This window comes from Mustela erminea, chromosome 16 (genome assembly GCF_009829155.1).
Source record: "Mustela erminea isolate mMusErm1 chromosome 16, mMusErm1.Pri, whole genome shotgun sequence".
Classification (NCBI taxonomy): Eukaryota; Metazoa; Chordata; class Mammalia; order Carnivora; family Mustelidae; genus Mustela; species Mustela erminea.
Window position 1 is genome coordinate 31529086 of NC_045629.1, and position 15510 is coordinate 31544595.

Genomic DNA, 15510 nt, shown 5'->3' on the forward strand with positions numbered 1-15510 from the left:
ACCTCCCACATCTGTTACAGTGGCCACCAATCCTTGGAGAACTGGTGTTTCTCAAAACTATTTAAAATAATCTTTAATCCACTACTGTAATCTGACTATCTTTGTAGGTATGATTCAATAGTGATACTATAAAGTATGTTGAGATTAATAAAATATAAACCCATGCAAAGCAATACGTAATTCACAGAGCCAACATTGTATATGTTTTTCTAAACCAGAATTCACACATTCACTCAATAAATACATATTGAGAGCCTAGTATGTGCCAGGCCATGTACGAAGGATTCAATAAGGAACAAGTTAGATGTGTCTCCTGCCTTCAAGGAGTTTACCGTCTATCAGGAAAGAGACAACACACAAATAAATACTAAACTGGGTGAGCCCTATAAAAGGAAGAACTAGGGGCTATGTTAGCGAAAAACAGGAGAGAAGGAAACAGATATTCAAAGAAGGCTTTTCCAGAAAAGTGACTTTTAGACTAAGATCTAAGGTCTCTGAAGCAGCCAGCCAGGAAAGAGGTGAGAGAATAGCATTCCAGATGGATCAGCATGCACAAAGGCCCAGCCAACTAAGATTAAGATTCTCTGGTGTCTGACGACGACCTGAAGTAAGGCCAGTGTGGATACAGCATACTGGGCAAGGAACAAGGTGGAGCTGGAGAAGTAGGCAAGACCAGGTCATGCAGTATGGGATATTTAAAGCACGGGGTTTCCTTCTTTTCTTTTCTTTCTTTCTTTTAGATTTTATTTATTTATTTCACAGAGAGTGAGATCACGAGTAGGCAGAGAGGCAGACAGAGAGAGAGGGAAGCAGGCTCCCTGCTGAGCAGAGAGCCCGATGCAGGGCTTGATCCCAGGACCCTGAGATCATGACCTGAGTCGAAGGCAGAGGCTTTGAGACACCCAGGCATCCCAGCATGGGATTTCCTTCTAATCGCCGTAGGAAAAAGATGGATGGGGTAGGTCACTCACTGTCTATCTAAATTACTAGATACAATGAGAGCTAACTTACGCTGCATGTAAATAAGCACTTCATTGTGTTTCCCAAATATTCAAATAATATTTTTAAAGATACTTCTTTCAAAATACAGAAAGAGGAGTGCCTGGGTGGCTCAGTCGGTTAAGCACCTGACTTCGGCTCAGGTCGTGATCCCAGGGTCCTGGGATCAAGCCCCACATTGGGTTCCCCGCTCAGCAAGGGGTCTGCTTCTCCCTTTGCCCCTCCTCCTGCTCCTTTTCTCAAACTCTCTCACAAATAAATAAATAATACAGAAAGAACACTGGCATCCTAAACAGTTTCCTAAAATATGCTCAATTTATTCTAACAGATCTAGTCCATAATGTATTCATAGAAGCTTGGACCATCAAAGCACCCTTCTCAACCAACCTTAAATAAATATCCACAGAAAAAAGGAGTTATTGAAATTAGGATTGAAAGGAAAAAAAATTTGTTCCCCTTTAACTCTGGGCACACTGGTTCTAAATAGCAACATTTTATTCAGTTTGTTACTATCTGGCCATGAGATTTCAAAAGGGGTATGACCTGAGATAGAGCTCATAGAGGAAGGGGATGCGTTTAGCCAGGGATGGATGCTGCTGTCTTCTTACGTGAATTCCAGAAGATCACCATACTGTTTGCTCTAAGCTTATCCTTGTTTATTTTCACATAGCTGAAATTGTGTTTCCAAGGTATTCTCCCAAATGAGGGGGAGGCTATGCTTCTACATCTTTTTGTGTTTGAAGGACAGTCTTAAATGTGAGATAAGAATACAGTGATCGTAAACATATCTTAATGAGTCTCTATATAGTATTTCATGATTTTTAAGCACCTTCACCAATCCCTGAATGCACAGATCCTAAAACTGGAGGCATTTGCCCTCTACAGTACTTTGAGGAGAGATTGAGAAATCAGCTGTCAGTGACTTCCCTGGGGGTCTCTCAAGCTTTGGTGATGTAAGCACTTTTCTTCATTGAGTTAAATTTAGGAGGAAAGAAAAATCTGCTGAGTTCGTGTTTTTTATGGCAATAAGCCAATTTTCCTTTCCATATGTTGTTTGCCCTCAGGCACTCATAAGGTACATAGGATTCATTTCCACTTAAGGAGAAGCCTTAGAGCATGGGAGAAAATGAATGAGACAAGATGGTATGATTAGCTATTTACTGTGATCTGCAAAAAATAAAAATTGGGGCCAAAGCCTGGGGATTAGGAATGGGCACAAAGTCAGGCTGGCATTCATGAAAGCAAGCAGATTTTCTTGATCTGTTATGCAAAATAGGTTGCCGGAAAGTCAAGGCCAGGAAACCCTGAAGTGCAGGCCCTCACAGTCACAGTCCAGTGGGATTTCAGACAAAGAAACAACCCACAGTTTGATTAAGGGCTCTGAATAGAGAAGTAGAGATTATCGTGATGGTAGTCCATGGGAAGGACTTGGGGCCTGCGGGGAGGCAGGCTTCCTGGAAGCCCTTGCTAAGCCGAGATCTAAGTAACGAAGATGGAATTTCAGGCACTGGAGTGGGATGGGGTGAGTTAGAATAGAGAGCCTGGAGGAGGAAGTGTTCACGCAAAATACTGTTAAATGGGAGGTGCACTCCAGGGACTGGGTGTAACTCAATACACTGAAGCACAGGGTGGCCAGTGGAGATGGCAGGGTGGGGATGGGGCTTATGAGGAGGGGAGGCTGGAGAGAAGAATCCAATTATGCAGAGTCTTTGAGGGCAGGGTAAAGATTGATCTGGGGATAATGGGGACCCAAAAAGGATTTTTAAAAGAAGAAGGATCAATTGGGAAAGATCAGTTAGGCATCAGTGTGAAAAATGGATGGGAGGGGTCAAGAGGTAGAACGGAAAGCCAATAGCAAGCTGCTGCCATCACACAGGTGATGGACAACAATGACCTGAACCAAGGTAGTGATAGTGGAGTGGGTAGAAGGGGATGGATTAGGAAGTGAAAATAGTGACATTTGATCATAGGTTGGAAGAAGGAGGTAAAGGAAACCTTTCTCTAGTTTACTGGTTAAAAGAGCTGATGGACAAGGAGTCTCTTCTCTAGCCGGGAACCTGAGTCAGTTGGGTGGGTGAGTTCTTTGCGCTAAGACATGCTACTTCCCTCTATTGTAGATCATGCAGTGTTCAGAGGGAAATTTCGGCAGCCAAACACAGCTATGCATCGGGGACCACAGTCATGATTTCCCATGTTTGTCCTGTTTCAAGCCTATTGTCCTGATACCTCGTCTAGTTTAGCTTTTTTCCAGAGACGGGTGTCCTGGTTTGGACCCTCCTCATGGGTGACTAACCCTTAGAAAGAAAAAATAAGTTAGCTCTTTTCTTGAACATAAATTTTACTAGGATTGCAGTCATAAGCTAATGTGTAAAAGGAATGAGTAGGCTGGAATAATTCAGTAATGAATAATTCATTATTCATATCATTTATCTCAGTAAAATTACTGTAGAAGAAATTCTAAGTTATAACTATCCTGATTGAAAAAAGTTCAAGTACTTGTTGAACTTTGGAAATTATCTCACCCCAAACTGCTTTAATTTTTAAATTATAAGTGATGCTACATACTCCGGAGAAGACTGATAAGCAAACCATGGGCATGGCTATACAGTATTGCATGTTTTATAGAGTTTTTTTTTTCACATTGCTATGATTTATTATAATGACATGATTCTTAGGATATATTTAAGGAAGCCCTGTAATATCCTAAAGTAAATAGGTGATTTCATGGGGATGGGGGGAAACAATAAAAGATCTCCAAGATATCTGAATAGGGCAAAACTATTCTATGGCTGTCTTAAAAATCTTGAAATCTACCTAAATGTTTTAATGTCTCACCTCATTTATATATTCCTTCCAGAAAGTATATAAGATAGCTACAAAAGACTCAGCCCCCATTAGAAAACAGTTTTTCACAGAAGCTGATATGTTTCTCACTGCAAACTCTTTCAAAAGAGAACTCATCCAGGCTGCCTGGTTATTTCACTTTCAAACAGATTGCATTCCAAAAATGCATTTGAGGGTTGGCTCTTTGGAAGTTGGAATACATTTTTCTTTCAGAAACACTGTGATGGTTGAGTTCCTAGGCAAGTGCACAAAAACCTGCTTGATCTTATATATATACCACTTGCTTGCATTCTGGGTCCTAGAAGCATTACTGAGGACAGAGGAATAAAGAGCGCTTTCCCCCATTTCCTCCATAAAGAGGAAAATTCTAGAAGATGTGACTTCTGTCTTGTTATCGCCACCCTTCTCTCCCTGTTTCTCTCTCCTGCTGGTGATTCTCCAAGGTCCCAGTGCTTCCCTCCATTTGGGCCTGTTCCATTTCCTTGAAAATGTCATATTCCCTAATGATTGCTCTGTTCTTCCTTAATAAAACTCCTATGCTCTCAGTGTAGTTGTCGTAACTTCTCATTAAAACATTCTAATTGTGAATGACTACTGAATTCAGGATATTTGCAGAGCTCTTTAAAAACCCAACAGGCAATTTATATTATTTCAAACATTTTTGGTTTTGGAGCAAGAATGTAACGGAATTTAACAACAGAAAGGTGGAAAACTCAGATGAGGACAAGGATTTATGGGCCAGGGCCTCCGAAGTTTGATTCTTTAAATTCCTACTCTTATTTATTTGTTGCCTTTACTTTTAAATGAATAATAGCATCAATTAACATATCACTTTACAAAGTACACTGATATGCTTTTGAACCTATAAGGTATTACTCTTATTTAACATAAAAGGAAGCTGGGGCTCAGAGAAGTACATGTCTTGCTGAGAATCTCCAGCTCAGACTGGAAAGAATCCAATTCCTGAGATTCTGCTTCAGGGCCAGTTCTGCCTTCAACTGCCTCTCCAGTTTCGAAAGTCCACAATTCCCATCGTCTCCATGCTGACAGTGAAGGTTCTGGCACTATAGGGGAGGTGAAAGTCTTGGGATATAGTTTAGAATTGCCATTCCTAGAAGACCATTTTTGCCTGAAGGTAGATGTGTTTCCTTGTGTAAGAAATGGTCATGTTGCTAATAGCTGATGTGAACCTGAGACGTAATCAGAAGAGACAGAGGAGGGGAGACAGGAATAAAAGGAAACTTTGTCTATCAGGGGGATATATTTTTATATAGTTTTATATATTATATGTATTAAATGACTTTACATTGCATATCAGAGAACAGAGATCAATATCTACCATAATTGCTTTTCATTTTGCCGTTAGTGATGAGACAATGAAATTATGTAAGCTATAAATGTCAATGTTTAGGAAACATTCAGAGATAGAGAACATACACTTGACCAAATCATGAAAAAAAGGAAAAAAAGGAGATAACAATCCAACAGGCCATAATATTCACTGCTGTAATCAGAATTAAAAGAAAGACTGTCAAAATAAAATAAGAGTCTGTACCTGTAGAGGAAAGAAAGTATCTTGATGACAAGGTCAATCATGGCATGGAAATTCTCTTCCTCTTCCCAAATAAAATGTATAGACCTTTTAAAAGGACTTGGGGTTACTTTCTCCTTTGGGGTTGAAGAAGTTTAAAATATTACATTGGAAAACAGACATGTTCAGAAGTCCCAACCACAACTCTTGGCATGAAGCCCCAAGGAGACCATCAAGGCAGGTTGGAAGGATGGTGGTTGGAAGGATGAACTCCCGAAAATTTTATTTTGGTCCAATACTACAAGTGTTCTGAAAAAGTGACAAGGAAAGAACAGAAATCATTAACACTCACCATATTAAAAAATGCGAAGACACACCTGAACTTAAAAATAGTAATATTAGACAGACATTTATCACAAGCATCTCAGGGGCACCTAGGTGGCTCAGTGAGTTAAAGCCTCTGCCTTCAGCTCGGGTCATGATCCCAGGGTCCTGGGAGGTCCTGGGATCGAGCCCCACATCGGGCTCTCTACTTGGCAGGGAGCCTGCTTCCTCCTCTCTCTGCCTGCCTCTCTACCTACTTGTGATCTTTGTCTGTCAAACAAATAAAAAAAAAAAAAGCGTCTCAGCAAGGAAAAACTTAAGCAACTGTGATTAAAGGAAGGTATTAGTCCATTGCCTTCATTTAGAAAAAAAAAATAGTCATGATCTTTTGGGAAAGAAAGGGGTTTTAGGAATGGGGAGAGTATACTGAGGAGAGTGAGCTAAGGAGGGCTGTGGTGGTGGTGGCTTTTTTTTTTTTTAATTGCTGATAACCTATCAAACCTAGATTGGAGAAAATTCCAACAATGAAAATGTTAATCCATTTACTTTAAACAAAGGCTAGAATTGAAGTAGGCAGATAGGTTAGACTTTATCATTATTTTGGAATGACTGGATCTATCTGAAATTCAGAGCCTCCTCAAAAACATTGAGGTTATTGGAGCAAAAGAAGCATTTTTCATTATGTTTTGGCAGGTAGGGAGATTTGTTGTTTGTCTAGAAGCATTTTGGGGATAAGGTATAGGGAAATTCACTAAGATTAATTCACTATACTATATTGGTAAAATAAAGATCATAAAATCAAAGACCTATTTCTATGCAATGGTTATTTTTTATAATCTTGACTCAGCTAATGCATCGTTCCTTAGTTAGACATAAAAATCTGCAAACTTGGGGTGCCTGGGTGGCTCAGTGGGTTGGGCCTCTGCCTTTGGCTCAGGTCACAATCTCGGGGTCCTGGGATCAAGCCCCGCATCAGGCTCTCAGGGAGCCTGCTTCCCCCCCATTCTCTGCCTGCCCCTCTGCCTACTTGTGATCTCTGTCAAATAAATAATCTTTAAAAAAAATCTGCAACCTTAAATTCTAGTGCAAATTATGATTCTGTTCTGATACTCCCCATCAATGTACTTTGCTTATGCCAGCACATAATTTTCATAGTTTGAGAAAGGAGCTTCTTTTGTATTTAAAGGATATCTTTGAATGGAAACAGTGTATGTCATGTTTTGGATACAGTTATATTCAAGTCTTTTGTCTTTAGATGAATGCTAAGAGCTCAGTACTTTTTGAATAAATAAGTTTAAGAAGAAGATAAATTTTTTAGACGAGCAGATTTAAGTTGGACGGACAGATGACCCAGTACATACACAAAGAGCAGATACCAGGAGGCCTGACTGGCCCCAGAGCAGCTCTTCACAAGCCCTCTCAGTTCAACAAGGCCCAGTGGGACGGGAGTAAAACGTGAGTATTGACAGCATTTTGTGGTCCGCTGAATTTGCCCAGTTCATTATTCTGTAATGTCTCCACACCTTCTACCTCCAAAGTATGTCTTGAGTATGTCTACTTTTCTCTCTCTCTCAACCTGTACTGCTACTCCTTAGTCTAGACCTTCAAAGTCACTGCCTTGGGTTACAATTGATGGCTTTTACTTCATTCCATTCTCCACACAATTGGTAGGACAAGTTAAGTCAGATATGTCACTCCCCGGTTTAAGATGCTCCTGCTACCCAATAACCCTTGGAATAATATCCATGTGTTGTTTTTTTTTTTAATATTTTATTTATTTATTTGACAGACAGAGATCATAGGCAGAGAGGCAGGTGGGGGGTGGGGAGCATGCTGAGCAGAGAGCCCGATGTGGGGCTCGATCCCAGGACCCTGAGATCATGACCTGAGCCGAAGGCAGAAGCTTTATTTAACCCACTGAGTCACCCAGGTGCCCCAATATCCATCCATGTGTTTTATTGTGGCCTGTGAGGCCCTAAAGATGTGGCTGCCCATCTCCAACATAATCTCATGGCATTCTCCTTTCCACTTGGCTCCTGGAAAGTGTCTTCTTTTAGTTCTTCCAATATAATAAAGCCTTCCAATATAATAAAACCCAACTCAGGGTTTCTGTATATATGGTTCTACTTTAAAAACTTATTCACTACCATTAACTAAGCTCCTTCCCTCTCATTGTTTTACGAAAATATTATCATACTCATCCTTTCCTACTTTCTCCCTCTTGCTCTTATTTGTTTTCTTCATATTTATCACAATTTTTAGTAACTTTGTTGACTTCTAGTTTACTTGGTGTTTTTGTCATTTCCCTCTAGATCCAGGACCACAGGGACTCTGCCCATTTTGCTCTGATGAATGCCCAGTACCAACACAGAGCTTGGTGAATAGGAAATATGTAATAAAAAACTCATTACATGAGAATTCATAAATGAAGAGATGAACAATAATCCTATAATGTACACAGGCTTTTCAGAGAAGTCAAAATTATTTAGCGATACACCTGTTAAGTAGAGACCCAAACAGAAGTTAAACCTGTATGATTGGTAGTTTAAGGTTCAGTCCTATTCCTTGACTAGCCACAGGCTGTCTCTTCCTCTTGCCACACACCTCTGTTGAGAAAACTACTTAATAATAAGAGGAAAGCTGGGAATAATCACGGAGAGGAAGACCGCACATGATAAATTTGTTATTTAGCAATGAGCAGACCAAATACAGTATCTGAAAAGTGCAAAAACCAGACTGGAAAGGGCGTGAATGTCAGGTAGAAAAGTCCCATATTTGGGGGTAAAGAGCAGCCTGTGAAGTTTCAGAATAGAGAAAGGGTATTTACAAAACGGAACTTTGAATGCAGAGTGGGAGGTTAGTGGATCAAAAGGATATGGAGGGGTATCCACTAAGGGACATACTGCTATTTGATTCTGTGGTTGGCCAAATCAAATCCCATCCTTCCTGCACACAGTATTAAGATGATAAAAGGAGGAGAGTCCAGAACCAGAGGAGAGTGATCCCTGTTCGAGTCCCATCACTACCTACCTACCTACCCAGCTAAAGTTGTCATATATATTAAGTCTTTAAGATTTATTTATTTGTTCGAGAGAAAACCCAGTGGGGATAGGGGCAGAGGGAGAAAGAGACAAGCAGACTCCCCGCTGAGCAGGGAGCTGATGCAGGGCTTGATCCCAGGACCCCGGGGTTAATGACCTGAGTCGAAATCAAGAGTTGGTCACTTAACTGACTAAACCACTCAAGTGCCTCTCTGTGAGTCTAATGACTCAAACAAAGGGCTTGTATTAACCTCCAAACTTCTAATTCTAGCACTGAGGAAAGTGCTAAGCACATAGTAAGCACTAAACTTATACTTAATTGTTAAACAAGTTAGTAAGTAAATGGAATCTATATTTTTTATAATCCATTTATAGTTCCTTGTAGAGACCTTGACATTTCAGAAGAGCATGAAAAAGGAAGCAAAAATCACACATAACCCCACCATCCTGAGACAGCTATGATTAATATTCTTATATACCTCACTCTTCCACCTCTTTCTTTTCCAATTTAATTTCTTCCACTTTATTTCTTTTACTCTACCTTGGTAAACATGTTAGTTATGAATTGGGGAAGAGACTGATTAATAAATTCCTTATATGAGACATTTGGAAACTCCAAAAGAAGAAAATAAATCTTTAGAATCCAACTATGTGTGCAATTTTATATTCTATTTTTTAAAAACTGTCTTAGTAAAAACATTTTCTCATATTACTAAAAATTCTTTGGAAGTATGGTTTCTAATATCAGCAAAGTAGACAATGATATGGATTTTCTCTTTTTAAAATTTATTTTTTTAAAAAATTTTTATATATTTGAGAGAGAGAGAGAGAGAGAGAATGGGGGATGGTGCCAGAGAGAGAAGCTCCCTCCTCTGCAGGGAGCCCAACACAGGACTGGATCCCAGGACATGGGATCATGATCTAAATTGAAGGCAGACACTTAACCGACTGAGCCACCCAGGTGCCCTGGATTTTCTCTTTCTAAATGAACCAGTACCTCGATTCGTGCCCACTGATCACTTGCAATGATCTGTCAAGCATACACTGTGTGCTGTACATGAATACTACCATATAGCTCAGGGCTTTTGCCCTGGTTTTATTTTCCTTAAATTTAGTGCTCATCTGTTCACCCTGGGAAGACATCCTGGACTTCCACAATGTCAGCAGAATTATATAGTCCCTCCTTTGTGTTCCCATTTCCCTGTGTCTGTCATTTTATCACTACAACTTTTATTTTACATCATAACTGGTTATCTATTCCTTTCTGTTCATTATATATGGGCTCCCAAAGGGCAGAGATGGTTGTTCATCCTTGCGTGTTTATGGCCTAGGACAGGGCCTAGAACTAAAGAAGGTTTTGTTTTGTTTTATTTATTTATTTTTAAACTGTCCTTTAAAAAAAATTAATCTTACTTATCTGACAGAGAGAAAGAAAGAAAGAGGAAAAAAGAAAGAGAACACAAGCAGGAGGAGCGGCAGGCAGGCAGAGTGAGAGGGAGAAGCAGGCTTCCCTGGGACCATGACTTCAGCTGAAGGCAGCCACTTAACCGACTAGCCACCTATATGCCCCCATTGTTTTGTTTTGTTTAAATCTCATTTTAAAAACATGTCCTGAGTATAAAGAGCCATCAGTCAGAAATTTCCACCTTTCATGATTTCTCACCATTGCAACTCAACATATCTACAACTATTAAAATTCATCTCAGGACACCTGAGTGTGCAGTCAGTTAAGTGTCTGACTTAACAGTGAGCTCTCTGCTGAGCAGAGAGCTGCTGCCTGCTGCTCCCCCTGCTTGTGCTCTCGCTCTCTCTCTCTCTCTCTCTCTGATTAAATAAATAATCTAAAAAAATACATTTATTTAAAAAAAAAAACTCATCTCCTCCTATAAGAAAACAAACAAAGTGAAACAAAAACCTTCCTACTCCTTCTATAAGAATATTTCTCTTTGTTATTATTTTGTACCTTATTATCTTGGTCAAACATTAAACCTTGAAATTATTTTGACTATACGTGGTTGCTTCTTGTTTCCAGCAACAACTTCTTCAATTCACCAATATATACGAAGTATTATTTTATGGCATGCTTGGTTCTGGGTGCTAGGTCTCTAATAGCAAACAGGACATGCATGGTTCCTTATTTTTTGGAGCTTACATTCTAGTGGATGGAGACAACTAATAAACAGAAAAGTAAACACGGAAAACATCAGATAATGATAAGTGCTTCATGGAAAATTCGAACAAAACGATAAGTAGAGAGTAGTTTCTTTAGGTTAGCCATCAGAAAAGGCCTCCCTTTAGGATCTATCTCCTGTCTTTCCCCTTTCTTTCTCATCCTGCCAACAGGCCCTCCACACCTCCTGCCTGCATTAGCATAACAGCTTAATGGATGTGCTTCCAGGCTCCAGAATTAACTCCATATCTCACCACTAAATTGATCTTCTATTTGATTGTTGTGGGAAAGATGGGATAAGATCCGTAGAAAACTGTGATTTTCTCTTTTGTTAAGCACACGGATAATAGCCTAAATTACAGAACTCAGGTCCAATTTTTACTCACCAAACAAAAAAACTTAATTACTCATTAAGTTAATAAGGGATTAAAACTGGAGAGATCTCTTTGAATTTCGGCCCAGAGACCTATCTGATTAGTGCTTAGGGAAAAGGGATTCAAGAGTTCTACCCTGGAGGGAGCGAGAACTGAGCACTTTTTCTTTAACCACTGAGGTCAGACAGAAAAGAACATTCACGGAGCTCCAACTAGGTGCTATTAACTATACTGTTTCATTATCCTTCTATTACTTAAAGCTCATGAAAACCATCTAATATAGATATAACTAGGTAACTTGCCTTAAATCCCCCAAATTAGTAAGTGGTAGGTAGTACAGTGACTAGCACTCAAGTTTGGGTAGAAACCTTAACCTTTACAAACTGGTTAAAAATGATATCCGGAGAAACACAAACAAAACTACAAATCAGTTGAAAGAAAGTGGCACCTAGAACATTTATAGAATAAATGAAAAAAACAAATGAAAAAGGAAAATGTACACCTAAAGCAGTCATTTAGGGAAATGTGCAGGTACGGAATTCACCACCACTAAAGATACCTGTTTATTTATTAATGCAACAAATAGTCTGACGCTGGGGGCACTGGACCTTGGCATTGGGGGCATTGTTCCTGTTCTCTTGGGCCTTATGAGATAATGGGGCAGCAGATATTCATTTCTATGTGCTTTGAAAGAAAAGCACAGGCTACACTGAGAGTTGGGCACCTGACCTACTCTGGAGGGTCCTTAACAACTGACCCTTAAGTTAGAACCTGAAAAGTAAAAAGGAGTTTGTCAGGCAAGTAAGTAGGCTTCGAGCACTCAAGGCAGATTGAACATTACATTCAACATTATACGATTACATCTTAAGGCAGAAAGCAGCATGGTATTTGAAAACTGGAAGGGGACCACTTTGAATGGAACAGAGAAAAGAGAGTGGGAGGTGGAGTGAGGGAGATCATGCAGGGACTGAAAGATTTGGGGTTTTATCCTAAGAGCAATGAGTAGACATTAAAGGGTTTTAAACCACAGGACAACATCAGATCTGTATTTTAAAGAGATCACTACGTCTGCTTGGCAGAAAACAAAGTGGAGGGAAATCAATTTGGATGCAGAAAGATTTCTAGGGGCAAGGGGGTGAGGGGAAGGGTCGTTAAGACAGCACAGGTGAGACTTGGTAATATATCTCATTGGGTGGGGAGAATAAGATGGATTCAAGAAGTATTTAGGAGATAGAATAGAGAGGATTTGATGACTGATTGCATTAGCACATGAGAGATAGGAAGTTTCCTGGAGTGACTGGCCATATTTCCAAAGTGGTAGTAAGAAGGTGGTATTAATTAATGGCACTGAGACCGCAGATGGAAGGAGAATTGCGTGGGGAGCAAATACCATAAATTCAATTTGCAGAAGTAAGCAGCTGAAGAATGATGTTTGGAATGGGCTGTAGAAGCCCACCATGATAAAGGAAGGTTTGAAACTCATTGGCTGAAAACATTGATTGCTCTTAATTTTTTGGTTTTTTGGAGGGGACCCTGAAGCTATGGGACCCTGTCCCTCCCAGTGATAGTGGGGTGGGGGCCAGAAGTTCCTAGTTGCAGGTCCTTGATCTAAACTTTTTTTGGTTTTTCATGTGTATGAGTAAAAACAAATTTTTTAGTAAGTAGTCCCATAAATTATATCTGTAAATCATACAATATTGCTAATCTCTCCATTAATTGATTGTATAGATAAAATAGAGATAAAAATGGTCTCAATTTCTTCATATACCCCAATAAATCATGATACTCTGGAAGTTAACTGGCTCTAGAGAATTTTGAAAAACAAAGTATTATCATTTCAGACATAAAACTCCTGAAAGAACCAAAGCCATCTTAAATCTTTTAATTTAAATGAAATTGTAGATCACGACATGCAGTGAAGTTTGAATCTTAAGCTTTGAAAATTGTCTCTGAACTTATCGTATCAATAAATAACCTTTGGACACCTTCCTCCCCCTCCAGTGACAGTAAACCATTATTCATCTTGATTACCAAGTGCTTTGGCAGCCCCTCAAATTTTGCACCTGAAGTAAGTGCCTCCACTCATTTCAACCTAATTCTGGCCCTGCTCTGCCTGCCCCTGTGAACCTCACTCTGTGTGAGACCCGGAGCTATCTCCATGCTCAGGAAAATTTTCTGCTAGTGTAGTCAGATGCACCCCTAAATCATACCCTCCTTAATTGTAAGATGTGTGAAGGACAGACCATCTGATCTTCACTGCTATCTCCTCCAATTTCTACCAGAGTACCTAGCACTAGAAAACCCTCAACAAACATCTGTTGAATGAAGGAAACATTTTTAAAAATGGATGACAGGATAGATAGATAGACAGACAAACATAAGACAGATATCATTTTAGAGCAGTCAAATGAACTTTCTTAAGATTAACATTCAGTCAAACAAACCAGATAACAAAGGAAGCTCTCAACTAAACACCAAATACCTTACCCAAACTGAGAGCCCAAGTAGAGACCCCAGAAAAGTAACCCATCAAAGAGAGGCTGCTCCCAGCCCACACACAACAAACTTCAAATTCATAGGATATTAGAGCAAAAATGTATGTTTATCTATTACTGGCACTATTTTAGCTGCAAGAGACAGAGACACACATTTGAACCTGTTTGAGCAAAAAGAGGAGTTGATTAGAAGGATTCTGGAGTATTTTACCGGACCTAAAGAGACTAACATGGGCTTGGGGAATTAGACACTGGGACTTCAATCACATCAGCTTCCACTGTCTCAAGTCCCTGTGCCTTTACACGTCTATTTCCTCCCTTTCTTTTATATTAATTAATTTTCATAACCTTTGAAGTAGATACAAGTAACATTTCCATTTGATGGATGAGGATGATGACCCTCATTGTTTAGGGTCATAACCTTAAACAGTGGTACAGGCAGGATTCAAACCTAAGCGGTCTATTGCCAGAGCCCATTAACTTATTATTATTGTAGAATAGCTTAAAGATACATGAAGGTGGAAAGACTAGCACAATTGATCCCAATGCATGGACTAATCTAGCTGCTAGGATACACATGGCTATAACAATCATCAACTTTGGTTTCATATATACCCCTGCCATTAACTCCCCATTGGCACTGGATTCTTTTGAAGCAAATCCCATGATTTCATTTCATTCATAATTATATTAGTGCATATCTCTGAAAGAGAATTTTTATCATAACAGCAACATCAATACTAGACTTAACAATTAGCAACACTTCCTTAACATCATCAAATATCCAGCCAATGTTAAAGTTTCTAGTTGTTTCACAACTTGTTTTTTTCTATAGGTGATTAATTTGCTTTGGGATCCAAATGGTACCCAAACATTACATTTGATTGCCATATCTCTTAAGTCTCTCTCTCTCTCTTTTGAAGAGCCAACACTTTATTAGGTTAGATAAGACCTATACAGTTACATTTGAAGGAAATTGACATATGACAAAAGACATGGAGAACTAAAGTAAAATAGGAATTCAGAAATATCTTTTGGTAAGAGTCACCAAGAATAATATTGTTCTGAAAAGAAAATACAGTGGAATAGTACATGATACCTATTACATCCCTTGTAAATGACAAAGGATTCTTAAACTTCTAAGCACTCAAATACCTTTCTGTATCTAGGAGATCCAATGCCCAAATATACACAAAAAGATGAAAATACATTTATACCTACCTTGTTTACAAATTCCTAAAAACTTGATTATGGTAAATTTTAAACATATAACAGTAAACATAGTACCCTTGATAAGCTTCAACAATAATCATGACTAATCTTGTTTCATACATAGCCCCACTCATTTATCCTCTCCCGTATTATTTTGAAGCAATTCCAGACATGCTACCATTTGATCTGTAAATACTTTAGTATTTATCTCTAAAAAACATAAGCATTTTAAAAAAATATAACAAAAATCCCATTATCACACCTGAACTATTAACAACAAAACCTACATATCATTAACAATCTAGTGTTCAAATTTCCAGTTGTCATAATAGGGCTTCTTTCATACAGTATGTTTGTTTGACTGAAGACCCCAGTAAGGCCTACAAATTATAATCAGTTGATAGTTTCTTAAGCCTCTTTTACCGCATAGGTTCTCCCTCCCTTGTAATGTACATATTTATTAAAGAAACTGGATCCTACAGTATATTCTTGATATATTGGACTTTGCTGACTATAGCCC

General features: G+C 39.1%; 1 long non-coding RNA gene across 1 annotated transcript in view; it reads right to left on the reverse strand.

Moving 5' to 3' along the window:
* Window positions 1–1233: 1233 nt before the first annotated feature.
* The window catches only part of LOC116574820, a 34298-nt gene continuing 20021 nt past the window's right edge, over window positions 1234–15510 (reverse strand). Inside the window, exons 2-4 of the long non-coding RNA XR_004279503.1 lie at window positions 10703–10911; window positions 5399–5683; window positions 1234–4907 (exon numbers count right to left, since the gene is read on the reverse strand). This is a non-coding gene — a long non-coding RNA (uncharacterized LOC116574820). The remainder of the gene's footprint in view (window positions 4908–5398; window positions 5684–10702; window positions 10912–15510) is intronic.